We start from the raw sequence: 12887 nt of genomic DNA on the forward strand, positions 1-12887 counted from the left end.
TTCCAGCTACAGCTTTCTCTGTATTATTGCCAATTACGTTTAGTAATGATGATTCGATAATGACAATGATCCGTCTCGAGTTTCACGATGACAATACTCCAATTGTGACCTCGACAGGTTTTTAAGCCCACAACGTCCTACATCAGAAACATGTTTATTCCCAATAATGTAACAAGGCGATGATGATTAAATGTAACTAAGAAAGCAAGTTATTTTGTACAAAAGACCTACAGGAGGTGTCAAAGGTTTTATTCAAGCTCAATAACAATCTCATACTGTGTAAGCAATATAAGAGAAGTGTATCTGGATCACTTATTGCTAATATGTTAAGAAAGATTTAAAACTGATTTAACTAATACCACGACTAATTTTAACGCACAATAAGTGGCTCTATCTCTATTCAGTAATTGTGCTCGTTATAGCTAGATGGTTAAGGCGCTCGACTCGTAATCCCCGTCACACCAAACACTTTCAGTCATGAGGGCGTTATGTGACAACTGTAAAAAGAGTTGGCGGTGATGACTAGCTGCTTTCCCTCTTGTCTTACACTGCAAAATTGGGGTCGGCTAGCGCAGATAGTTCTCGTGTATCTTTGCGCGAAATTCAAAGAGAAACAAACATTCTAAAGTATATTTTAATAACGTTAAATACACATTAAAGTGCAGCAAACAGAATGCAAACGTGAGTGAGTTGTTACTAATCAATGTAATTTTTCAAAGTCTACGTTACTGTGTTGTAAATTTTACTACCATCTCAATAAAACAATGTGAGAACTATTTAAGAAGGTGAGAATTGGCCCGGCATAGCTGAGCGTGTTAAGGCGTGCGACTCGTTATCTGAGGGTCGCATCCCCGTCGTGCCAAACATCCTCGCCCTTTCAGCCGTGGTTAACTTTATCTTACATTATCTTTTAAGTTGCATGTATAAATTATCATTTAGATACTGAATAAACCTAACCTAACATTTGAAACTGAGAAACAATACGGCTGTGTTACATTTCTCTGATGTAGTCTCGGTGGTGATAATTATGATAATTTTATGTTCTAGTTTCACTGTAGTTACCCATACTATCAATTTTTTTAATATTTCTCCTGTGGACAAAACTACGTAATCAGTGCAGGCAGAAAATAAGTAATAAGTTTGCTGAATTAACAAGTCTAAAATGTATTGCCCAATTAACTTAATAAAGTTATTTTTAATATCTGTTTATGATGTATTTAGTTTATTTACACTAAGTCTTTGATAATAAGCATATGGAATTGTAACCATGGAATAAAACCTGCTCATTTGAAAACTCATGATTACATTGTTCACAAAACTAAAGTGTTAGTTAAACTTAAAATAGTAAACTGACTCTAGTTGTTAGTCTTATTCTTGGATTTTACTCATTATTCAAATAATGTCACAGTTAATAGTGATTATAAATATCTGCTGGCAATACTGTTAACAATAAGTTATGATAAGACAACCCTACAGTTCCAACTACAAAATAGAGATATTGGGATGTTTCAATACTAGTTAAAAAAATTGTTAATGTTAACATCATACAGCAAATCACTTTTCATTTTGTAATGTTAATAAAGACTATACATGTGTATGGGCTCATTGCATAAATATAAAGCTTGCATAAGAATGACAATTAAAGTGAATAAGTTGAAACTGATTGAAAATGAGTTTCATTAGCAAAAAAAAGGGCAAATATGACACATGTTCAATCTTTTTTTTTCTCTAAAAACTATACACTGCGAAATTTCAGGAGTTAAACTATTTTGGACCATTCCCTTCTCTAAACATTCTTTAATGGCCACATTTATTGATACAAAATACTTAGACTTACAAAGAATAAGTTTTTCTTTAATTTTACAACTTGACCTGCATATATATATATATATATAAAAGCCTTGAAATGATTTCACAAAATTGTAATTTCAAGTTATGACAGCTCCCAAAAGCATTCAAGATATCCCATATGTCAGACAAAACCAAATGCAAATGAAGAACAAGTTAGCAATCATGGAAAATCAATTAAGGATATGAAGCTGAGTTACAACACTCATAATATCTCAACACCTATTAATAGGAAAAGTGGAAATAAAATATTTGTCATAATCTGGATTCTGCTATGGATAGACACAAACGTGAAAAATGTAAAGCTTCAATAACAGTCATACTAAGATCAGTCTGTATGGACATCTCTCTGGCTGTGTCTGGAATTTGAGGTCCATCTTCCTGTTCATCAGCAACTTCCAAACAGTACTCAGCATGAGCAGAAGCAGACATGGACAGCAGAGCCTGGTCTGTTTCACTCTGGGACACCACTGAAACAAAATGAAAATTACTTGTGATTGATTTATATATATTTATGTTCATTAAATGATTATCAGAAACCTAAACATAAAGTTACAATGGACATTTTTATATGAAAAAATACTCAAAAATCAAACACATCATAGGTTACTGGAATAAACATTTTTTATGGTTTTAACAGAAGTTTAAAAATTAAAAACCCACCACATCTTCTTCGCTTTTTGGAGGCTGATCTTTTGTTGAATGTTTCCAGAGTGACTTTTGACTTTTTCTTCTGTGGAGAAGACACATATTGGAACTGTGAAGGAACGTAGTCTGGGGAAAGGGGGTCATCACTCTTACCTGTAATACAAAAATAAACATATTACATAATTTTGTGACAATTAGCTGATTTCATATATATAAGTTGACAAATACACAAGTACCACTATATAATAATATATGTAAATAACTTGCAGCCTATTTTTTTTATTTAAATAGAAGTGAATCATTAACTGTTTTTGATGAAACAAGAAGACTGTAGTCCAAGAGACAAGAGTAACCGAGTTGTTTACATATCGTTCTTTTAAATGAAAAGTAAATTTTATACAATACACAGTCGTGATGCATGTTAAGCTAAAAAATAATACAGGGATAGTATTTTATAATCGTTTTTTGTGACCTGTCATGAACTATTTTGTTTCTGACTTTATGCAGCCCCCCTTTTCCCCATCTTTATAAAAGTAAAAGAATATAATATTATATATGTACAGCCTCAACACAACTATAGAACGATTGTATTTCGTTTCTGATTTCAGAGCCCTCCTATATTTGTAATCTAAACTATATATTTATTATCTCCTGCAGAAATAGCAGTTACTTACTCAGAATGAAATGGTCGCTGCAGACACGACTCGTGCTGGTAGGCTGCCAACCTTCTCGCTTTACTGCAGCGATCCATCGAGAACTACGCTCAGGATCCGTCGGAAAACGGTGAAAGCACTTTCCTGAATCTCAGTCTTGTCTGTTCTGACAACCAACAGCTACGCACATAGTCACCATGGTCAAAATAATTCAGAACTATTATGAGAAACAAACTGCTGACCAGCTAACTCAGGCGCACTGATGCGGCTTCTAGCCTACCAACATGGCGACATAAGTTTATATCACGTGATTGCGTGACGTAAGTGCAACTCGTCTATTAATAAATATATCCAACATCTAAGCACGCCCTCTACATTCCTACACTCAATTACACAACCGCCCTCGAACATGTGGTCAGTAGCCCTTTCTTTCTTTGTGAACCAGACGATGACCGAAGAAGGTCGAAATGTTGTTCGCTCCTCTACATAGTGTTTTCTCTATTCATACCAGCCGTTTTTACATATATAATTTTCTCTACAAGTGGCTTTTCTCGTTATCGGATGTGTTTTTTTGTTTTTTTCCAATTACCGTTAAGTTGCTGTTATACAGTGACGCATAAATTTCTTGGACTATCAGTTACTGCACTTTGCACGTGTGGTAATTATTGAATTATATGTATTTATTAAAAGAGTAGTCCTAGAGCTGGAGAGGGGGGTTGATGACTAGCAGCATTCCCTCTAGTCTTACACTGCTAAATTAGGTATGACTAGCATAGATAGCTCTTGTGTAGCTTTGGGCAAAATTCAAAACAAACAAACAAATTATAAATACAATGTTCAATGAAGTGCCGAGAGATAGTGAGTTGTTTCACGGTAGAATGAGATGAAAGATATTTAACATAGGTTTCCTCAGATAGATAACTGAATTTGCAGTATGCCTTTGTGAAGTATTTTGATATCTGTTTATTATCCTGCTTATTAAGTTACTTTGTACAGATAAGTTGATATATTTTGGGTTAATTAATGTCTTTTGTTAGGTTAAGTGCAAAGTTGTGTGCACCAGGGTATCAAAACCGGTTTTTAGTGTTTATAACACCAGGTTATAGCCTTCAGTCTTAACACTGTGCTACTACATGGAAAAATCTGACTGACGGCAAATAAGATTTATAAAAATATTAAAAATGTACAGAAAAATTACAACAAGATTAAAAAGTATGTAAAGGTTCGAATGACAGAGTTGAAAAGTAAAGCAATTGATAAAGTTAAAAAGAACATCAGTAACAGAATGTCTGAAAAATGAATTATTAATGTGAATACTAAATCAACAACACCTCTTTCTGCATTAGCTCAGGAATTTCAGCCTGGAATGCCTTCTACTACAAAATATGAAATAGGAGAACTTGTTTGTTTACACCTATTATTACCAGTGCTGTGCAACTCTTTATTGAAAGATCATTCTGGACTACTCCAAACATAGCATTACTACATTTAGCCCCACAATTTAGCTGGCCAGTTTAGTATCAGTCAAAAGAGAAAGCTAATGCACCATAAGAGTCATACTAAACACAGTTCCTCTACGTAAAAAAAAAAATTCTCAACCAAACGAGCTGTTTTTACATATATATTTTTTTAAACACAGTTTGAAATAATTTCTAAAATGTGCACGTGGAATAGTGAACAACAAGCCATCCATTATGCTGGCCACTTAAAAGGGCCAGATTTGGACAACATTGAATAACAACTACAAGTTTAGAGTATTGCACAAGAAATGTGTATCTTGGGCAAAGTTTTGAAATATAGTACAGAGTAAAGAAGAGAGAGGCTTTAGTCACACTTGTGAAAAAATGGAAATAATTACCTAAATATTCTACCTCGATGTTTCTCATAAAATGACTGATTTCAATTTATAGATAACATAGAAGAAGGTGATGTTACTAGCAGACTGGAGCAAAATAGATATGTCTTTAAAGGAAGTTAAGCAGTTGGCTATAAAACTATAATCCTTTAAAGTCGCAGATGAACTACTAAATGTATCATACAAAAGTTAGAAGAATATGAGATCCTGCAGTATTTAGACATCAACTCTTCCAAGAAGAACTGAAAGGCTTAGTTAGATGGATATATAAACCAAATAGAAGAAATAAGTAACAAAGGTGTTTCAAATACAACTTAAAGATACATATTGCTGAAAATTTCAGATAAGGATCTGTATGGAATGAGAGCTCTGAAAGAATACCAAAGAGGAACTGCAGGAACTTAAGATGTTGTTAAGGCAAAGAGACAGAACCCAATAAGATGAAAGTATCAACATAGAGCTAACAAAACATCAATGAAACAGAAATTAGCTGATTTATGAGATAAAGTTAAGGGAGAAACACTTCTTACACTAGAAATAAAAAATCATTATTTTAGGAAAGTTGTCCATGAGTTAATTAATGAAAATCCTTGTAATACACTGGTTCTACCCACAAATGTTCATACCAAATTAAGGTGAGATGTTTCTTTGAGAGATAAAGAAAAAGAGGGGATTGGTAGAAACAGCATGTGGACTAGTTCTAGCAAAAGTAAACTGGAAGTGACCTTTAGAGTAGAAAGTTTTTCTTTGCCTTATGACGTGTGAGTAACTGAAATCAAGAAAAAGTATATATTGGGAATTGACTTCATGCTGAGATATGGAAGTGAGGTCAGGCTGTTGTCTAATAGTTTCACTGTCTGAAACTAGAGAATCACTATGTAATACATGGTAATTACTATATGGGAGAATGAACTTCCAGTGGAAGCAGGGATGTTTCTTATTGCAAAACCAAGAAATGAGATACTCATATCAGTAACTTAACAGGAATAATTCTCTCTCTAATGACTGAAGTGTAATGGCCAAATACTCTAGCATGGTAACTGAAAACTTGTTTTATTTCATTCAACCTAATCAAAATTACACTTAATTGTTTCATATAAACTCTTTATCTTGTTCAGTAATACATAATAATATTTCACATTATGCCATCCAAACCTACCACGTTCCTAACTCAGCTTTTATTTTTCTTGCCTAATTCTAATCAATGAATAATTTTCCATCATCAAGAAAATCTACCCTGTCAATATATTCATTCTGAATGACTTAAGTTCATTTAATATCTTATGGTGTATTAAACAATTTAATTAAACTTTAATTTGGTATATTTTAATAATTCTTTACTATTAAGAAGTCTTCAAAATAGATTATTTTTTTGCATATTTATCATGATACTTTACAACAGGCTAGAATATAAATCAAATAATTCACAACAATAACTGTGATTCTTTGAACAAGAAAATGCAACCCATTATTATGCAACAGATAGGTATTTCATAAAATTCTAAAGGGATTAAAAGGAGCTTACGAACCCATCAAGGACGTTCCTTCCAACTCCCAGCTATAACTACACTTTACTACTCATGCATTCATTCAATCTTTTCTTGAACTCAGTTAAATTTTCTTCATCCACTACCCGTGAAGTCAGCCCATCACAAAAATAAGCACTGTGTTTGAAAAGTGATATTGTCTAAACTGCAGACAACTCCTATGTTGTCAAAGTTTGAATGTGTGCCCTCTAATCCTATTGTTTTCACTGTTAAACACAATTACATTTGATAGATCTGTATTATCAATACCTTTAACAACCTTAAACACTTCAATTAAATCCCTACTATCTCTAGACCAAAAAAAATTAGAGATTTCAGTCTCTCCTCACAGGACAATCCCACCATCTCAGGTATCACCCCAGTAGCTCTTCTCTGAACCCTCTCCAAGAATTCAATGTCCTTCTTGCAGAACAGAGCCCAAAACTGTACACAGTACTTTAAATGAGGCCTTACAAGTGTTTTATACAGTGAAACAATAATATTTACTGTATTGTATTCAATATTTCTGTAGAAGTTACTAAAAATCCTATTAGTCTTATTGCGAGCTACAATACACTGTTTATATGATTTAAGTGAATTTTTACCACAACACCAAAAATCTTCTTCAACCACAGTATTTAATGTATTTCAGTTTAAAATGTAACAACAATTTGAATTTTAAAAACCTACATTACCTTACATTTTGGATAGTTAAACATCGAAAGACAGTATACATTACAATGCAGCATCTTTGATATAATTAGCCATTCCAAAAATCTTAATGCTATCTGCAAACTTCAAACCTTTGTTATTCATTACAGAGTCAATATCATCAATATAAATCACAAACAACAAAAGACCCAACACAAAGCCCTGAAGAACACCATTTACAACTATAATCTAGTCAGATATAACTCCATTTCTTGCTACTCTCCAACCAATTTTCTAACCAGTTTAATAACGTTTCCCCCACACCCATACAGTTAGTTTTTATAACAAGTCTTTTGTTAGGCACTTTTTATCAAATGCTTTCTGAAAATCAAGGTAAACTATATCCACAGTATTTCCTTCATAAATTCTTGCAGTAACATTCTCAAAGAATGTCAGAATGTTTGTTAAACAAGATATTCCCTTAGTGACACCACACTGGCTCTGACATTATGTCAAACTACTTTAAGTGATTCTGCAATGCATCTTTAATCATGTTCTCCAAAATCCTTCGAACCACTGATGTAAGACTAACTGGTCTATAATTGCTCGGACAATGTGCATCACCTCCTTTAAATATTAAACTAACATTAGTCAACTACCAGTCTTCTTCCACTACTTAATGATCTACAAAAACTATTAGCTAGTTATTAAAAAATAAATTATTTATGTTCCTTTAAAACTCCAGAATAAAAGTTATCTGGCCCAGGAATTTAACAGTTTTGAGGTTTCCCAACTTTTATTACAATTTCAGAAAGAAATATTAAAACTCTTACTTCAATACTTTTCTTATACATTACATACTCTGGTTGAGGCATAACACTTTAATCTTCCTTTATAAAAACTGAAAAGAACGTATAATTTAACAAGTTTATGATCTTGTAATCTTCAAAGATCAGCTCCTACTATCACTTTCAAGATGCTCAATCCCCATTCTAACATTTTGCTTACCAATCACATAACTAGAAATTCCTTATTGTTTGATCTTAATCTCTCAGCCAATGCTCTTTCATATAGAATTTTTGCCCTTCTATTTTCCTTTTTAACCTGTTCTCTTGATATCCTACAGTCTTCCAAGTCCTTATTATTTACAGTAAGTTTGAATTTCTTGAATTTTTATGTTTATCCATAATATGGTTTCTTAAGCCTATACTCAACCATAATGGCTTGTTCTGCTTTACTGCCCTATTTTTTCTGTAGGGAATATGTATGTTCTGCATGCAAATGAATGTTTCCCTGAATGCTTCCCATATCTATTCAAGATCCCAATTTTTAGTCCAATCTATGGATGCCAGATCATGTCTTATTCCATAAAAATTGGCTTTTCTGAAATTTAGAAGCAGGGTTAAGTCGTTTTCAAATTCTACAAGCAGTAACATTCCAAACCTAATAGTGCAATGGCTGCTTGCACTTAAATGTTCACCAGTCACAACTTCTGTTTATCATATTAACACAAGATAATAATATTAAATCTAGCTTCCTCATTTGTAGGTTCTGACACCAGCTGGTATATAAAAGTATTTATAAGTTTTCAAAAACCTATCCCCCTCACTGTCAAACTCAAAATTCTCCAATCAATACCCCAAAAATTAAAGTCTCCCATAATAACAACATCTTTTCATAAACTATTCTGATCTCATTATAGAGTTTCTGATTAACTTCTACATTCTGATATCATGATCTATAACAAATCTCAATTATAAGACTTTTCCATTTATATCTACTAACACTAAATTGGCTCAACCTTATCGCTGTTTTTTTTAATATGATCCAACTCAACAGGATGCAATTCACTCCTCACATATAAAGCTACTCCCCCCCCCTTGTTTTTCATACTCTATCTCTAGTAAATAATCTGTTGTCTGATATTTTGAAAAAAAATCCATAATCAAAGTTGTTAATATCCAACCACATTTCAGTGATACCCATAATATCAAAATACTCAGTTTCCACAACTGCTTTGAACTGCTTTATTTCTAATATACCCAGCATTTGCAATAGCAACAATTAGTTAAATATTTTCTGCCTGTTGTACATGTTTTCCTATCAATTATATTTCTAGTTTTACTAATATCATAGCCTGTGTAACCCTGGTTTAAATTTACCACAAGAGCTGAGTTAAGAGCCTTTGCTAACATGCCAGCTCCTGCTTTTTTATGTGTAAAAGCCATACATTCCAAAAAAGATTAACCTTCCCATTAAAACTACCCTACAAATTTAGCCAACCTATTTTTTCATTCCTACATATTGATCAAAGCCTGGCATTCAAGCATAGTGGCCTAGTTAGTAGTACCTTATCCCCAGAATTTATTCTTGACAATATCAAGCTGACACCTTTTCTTAAATTATACTTATCAATAAGCTCTTTAGATCCATTTTTCCTTACATCACTATCCTCAACATTAGCACTAAAACTGTGCTGCTACTAGAATCCTTAACTATCTAGCTGTATCAGCTATATCCTGTACCTCCTGCTCCTGGTTAGCACAAGTTTGTTTTTTTTTTGTTCCTATTTACTACACACACTACTTTTTCTAACTAGAGAGTTGTCTACAACTATAACTTTCCTAACCTTGACAAAAACATATCTTGTATTCCCATCCATTTCCCCTAGTACTTGTAAATCTACAAAAACTCTCAGTTATATAAAAACTACACAATGATTTACCCTAAAACTGATTAAAAATAATAATTCAGTTTTGAAGTTTAGCTCATGGTAAATCTATAGAGGAGCATTATAAAAATTATTAATGTTAAAATTATTTGTTGCTTGATTAATTTATTGCATGTTATCTTTTACAGAATAACAGTGCATGTGTATTTTGTGTTTAACCACCTGTGAAACATTATTTATTGAGATTTCAAGAAAGTTTCCATCTCCTTATTTAACAAACATTAAATTCTGTGATGGTTAAAAATTAATAACATTTATTCATGTAAGACAAAAATTAACTACATAAGAAACTAATAAAGTTATTTATTTACTTGGTTCACCACATGACAACGTTTCTAAATACCAGAAGGGCTTTCTGTAGTGAAATGGTACTAACTCCTAACTTTAGTGTACTTATTTTGCATCAGCCTTCTTTCTCTCCAGATCTGCAAACTTCATTCCAACCTCTTGTAATTGACCTTCAAACTGTTTCTTCTTACATTAATTTTCTTGTTGAGTTTCTGTGATGGTTCTGAGTTCAGCAGTTAAGTCATTATTACTACATAAGTTGGTAACAATTTTATATAATAAATACATTGCCTGTAAAATACAACAGGGGCTTCACTACAGTAATGTCATTAACGTTAATAAATACAAAGTAAATGTATACAAGTTCACTTTAACTTTCACAAAAATACTTAAACTTTCTCAATAAACAATCATCAGACCAGAAGATTAAATCTTAGTGCTATAGTTAAAAAACTATATAATTAATTGATTTAAGTGTTTCAATACCTTTATAATAAAAAGTGAAATGAATGAATAAAAATACCAAATAAAATAGAATTTATGTAAAAAACTCAATAAACTTAAAATATTTATTTACAAAAACAAGGTTTCAAAATTCACTTTTGTTAAAGAGAAACAAGGTACTATTTCTCATATTAAATCAAAATGTACCTTACTGATGCTTCCAATTGGTCATTAGGCTCTCTGTGGCATGATTGTGTTTCTGTCAAATAGCACTTAGCTGGATTTCACAAAAAGAAAATTTATCCTCAAGTTTTTCTTTTTAACATTCCAACTCTTGTTCACATTTTATTTCAAGATCTTGCTGAGTAGCATCTATGTTCATTAATGCCAACAGTTTATTCTTAAAAACTTCCTAATGAAACATGTCTATAAGAAAAACAATCTTTATTTAAACTTGTATTAATAAGTGGAATTCTTTGTTTATTCTGTCATTGGTATGAAACTTTGGTGGTTACAATACCAATCAGTTTCATTTTCATAAGATCAATAGTAATGATGGAACTAATAAAAACTGACAACTGATCTTGTTGAAAATAAATAACATCAAGTAGTGCTTGTATCTCTGAGTTGATAACTAAGAGTAGAGCTTCAGTAATTTTTAAGTGTGTATAACAAGCATATGCAAATATATTCAAGTACTTATACTTGGTATGGTAATGCAGAAGTCATTTACAAAGTATTTTTACAATTCTCTCTTGTGGCAGTACAAAACACTAATTGTTTTAATGGTTTGAAATGTTTTTAAAACCAGACTGCAGGGTACTGACATCTATAAAAGTTGCCTACGTTTCATTTTATGCTGGATTATAATCTAAATCATAGCTAAGTAGAATTTTAAAAAATTAGGACCATGCATTTTGAATTAGTTATGACTTTATAATATTACAATGTTGCAACAATTTATATAGAATATAAAGTTTAATAACAAATGATTGTTAATAAATAAATTTGCCTACATTGTAAAAGAAGTTATGTTTTCTAATTCCATATGTACTGTGAAAACTATACCAAACAGTAACAGTATTCTGTTTTAATTGTATCAGTAAACATACTAAAATCCCTTCCTCATTTACATCATAACACCTAAACACTTGCTAGTAGTCTTGAATCATTGTGATGCTGATTTTTATTTAATACTAACAAAATGGTTATCCATTAATTTTTAGATCTTACTACATCAATTAGTTATGTCCTAAATATAAAACATTAAATGTTGAGATACATTATGGTGAAGATAATTAGGAAATTGGATTCAGTTAATATGAGGTAATGTTAAATGTCAAGATCCATTATGGTGAAGGTAACAGGTCAAAACATGAAAAGTTGAGACCTAGTGTGGTGAAGGTATGAATTAACTACAATTCAATTACTTGGGTCCCATTATGGTGAACTGGGATTCAAATACTTAAAATACTCATAATAATTACCCATCTTCCTTTTTTTAAAAAAGTAATACATGTGAAGTGAATGGAAATTTAAATATCTTTAGTGATTTTTAACCACTGAAACCATTGAAAAAAAGAACAAAAACAAACTGTGGAATATCTAAATTTTGTATTGTTGAAAACAAAGTAATAAAATGTTATTTTTCTGGGAAGGGAGGGGGAGTTTCACTTTTAAGCTTAAGTTACTTTTGCTAACTGCCACTAAGCTTTTCAAGATACAGCTTTAACAGCTTTTACTTTTTGGAGGGAAAGACATTCATTGAACTTTATAAAGTAAAATTTAAACAAACGTAATGATAGTGGTATGATTACAGCAATATTAAGAAAAATTTTAATACATACAGAAACACAGCAAAAAATTGGCTCAATACATTGTTTGTTTCAGACCTTTTATCGGGTCTGACCTAAGGCACGAAACAACAGTTTGAGCTTTAAGTCTTTAACCTCTCACCAAGGCAAAACATTCAACCCACGTTTAAATGAACACGACAGGCCCTTTATAACATGTATTCACAAATAGAAATTAATTCGCAGACATCTCACGTGAACTTCTGTATTAATGAATTGTTGAAATGAACTCTCGAAAGTCGTTATCTGTACATGTTTGATAAACAGTGAAAGATAAAGTTGAAAAGAGATAACTTTGTGTATTAGAAAGTGCGCTGCATAGAAACAGCGACTTATGAATGACACCACCAGTAGTTAAAGAAGAGGCAGTATCTTAACATTCATCCTTGT

The 12887-nt window shown here is 31.9% G+C and overlaps 1 long non-coding RNA gene across 4 annotated transcripts; it reads right to left on the bottom strand.

Moving 5' to 3' along the window:
• Window positions 1-1811: 1811 nt before the first annotated feature.
• Window positions 1812-12509, bottom strand: LOC143249399 (uncharacterized). 4 transcript variants are annotated; one of them, XR_013027764.1, is made up of 4 exons: window positions 12492-12509; window positions 10852-10921; window positions 2512-2649; window positions 1812-2318 (listed from the first exon to the last, which is right to left on the bottom strand). It is a non-coding gene; the product is annotated as an uncharacterized LOC143249399 (long non-coding RNA). The 4 variants fall into 4 exon arrangements; XR_013027765.1 differs by lacking the exon at window positions 12492-12509 and having other exon boundaries at window positions 10852-10934; XR_013027763.1 differs by lacking the exons at window positions 10852-10921; window positions 12492-12509 and adding an exon at window positions 3167-3464.
• Between the last annotated feature and the right edge of the window lie 378 nt (window positions 12510-12887).

The sequence above is a fragment of the Tachypleus tridentatus genome, chromosome 4 (genome assembly GCF_004210375.1).
Source record: "Tachypleus tridentatus isolate NWPU-2018 chromosome 4, ASM421037v1, whole genome shotgun sequence".
NCBI classification, from domain to species: domain Eukaryota; kingdom Metazoa; phylum Arthropoda; class Merostomata; order Xiphosura; family Limulidae; genus Tachypleus; species Tachypleus tridentatus.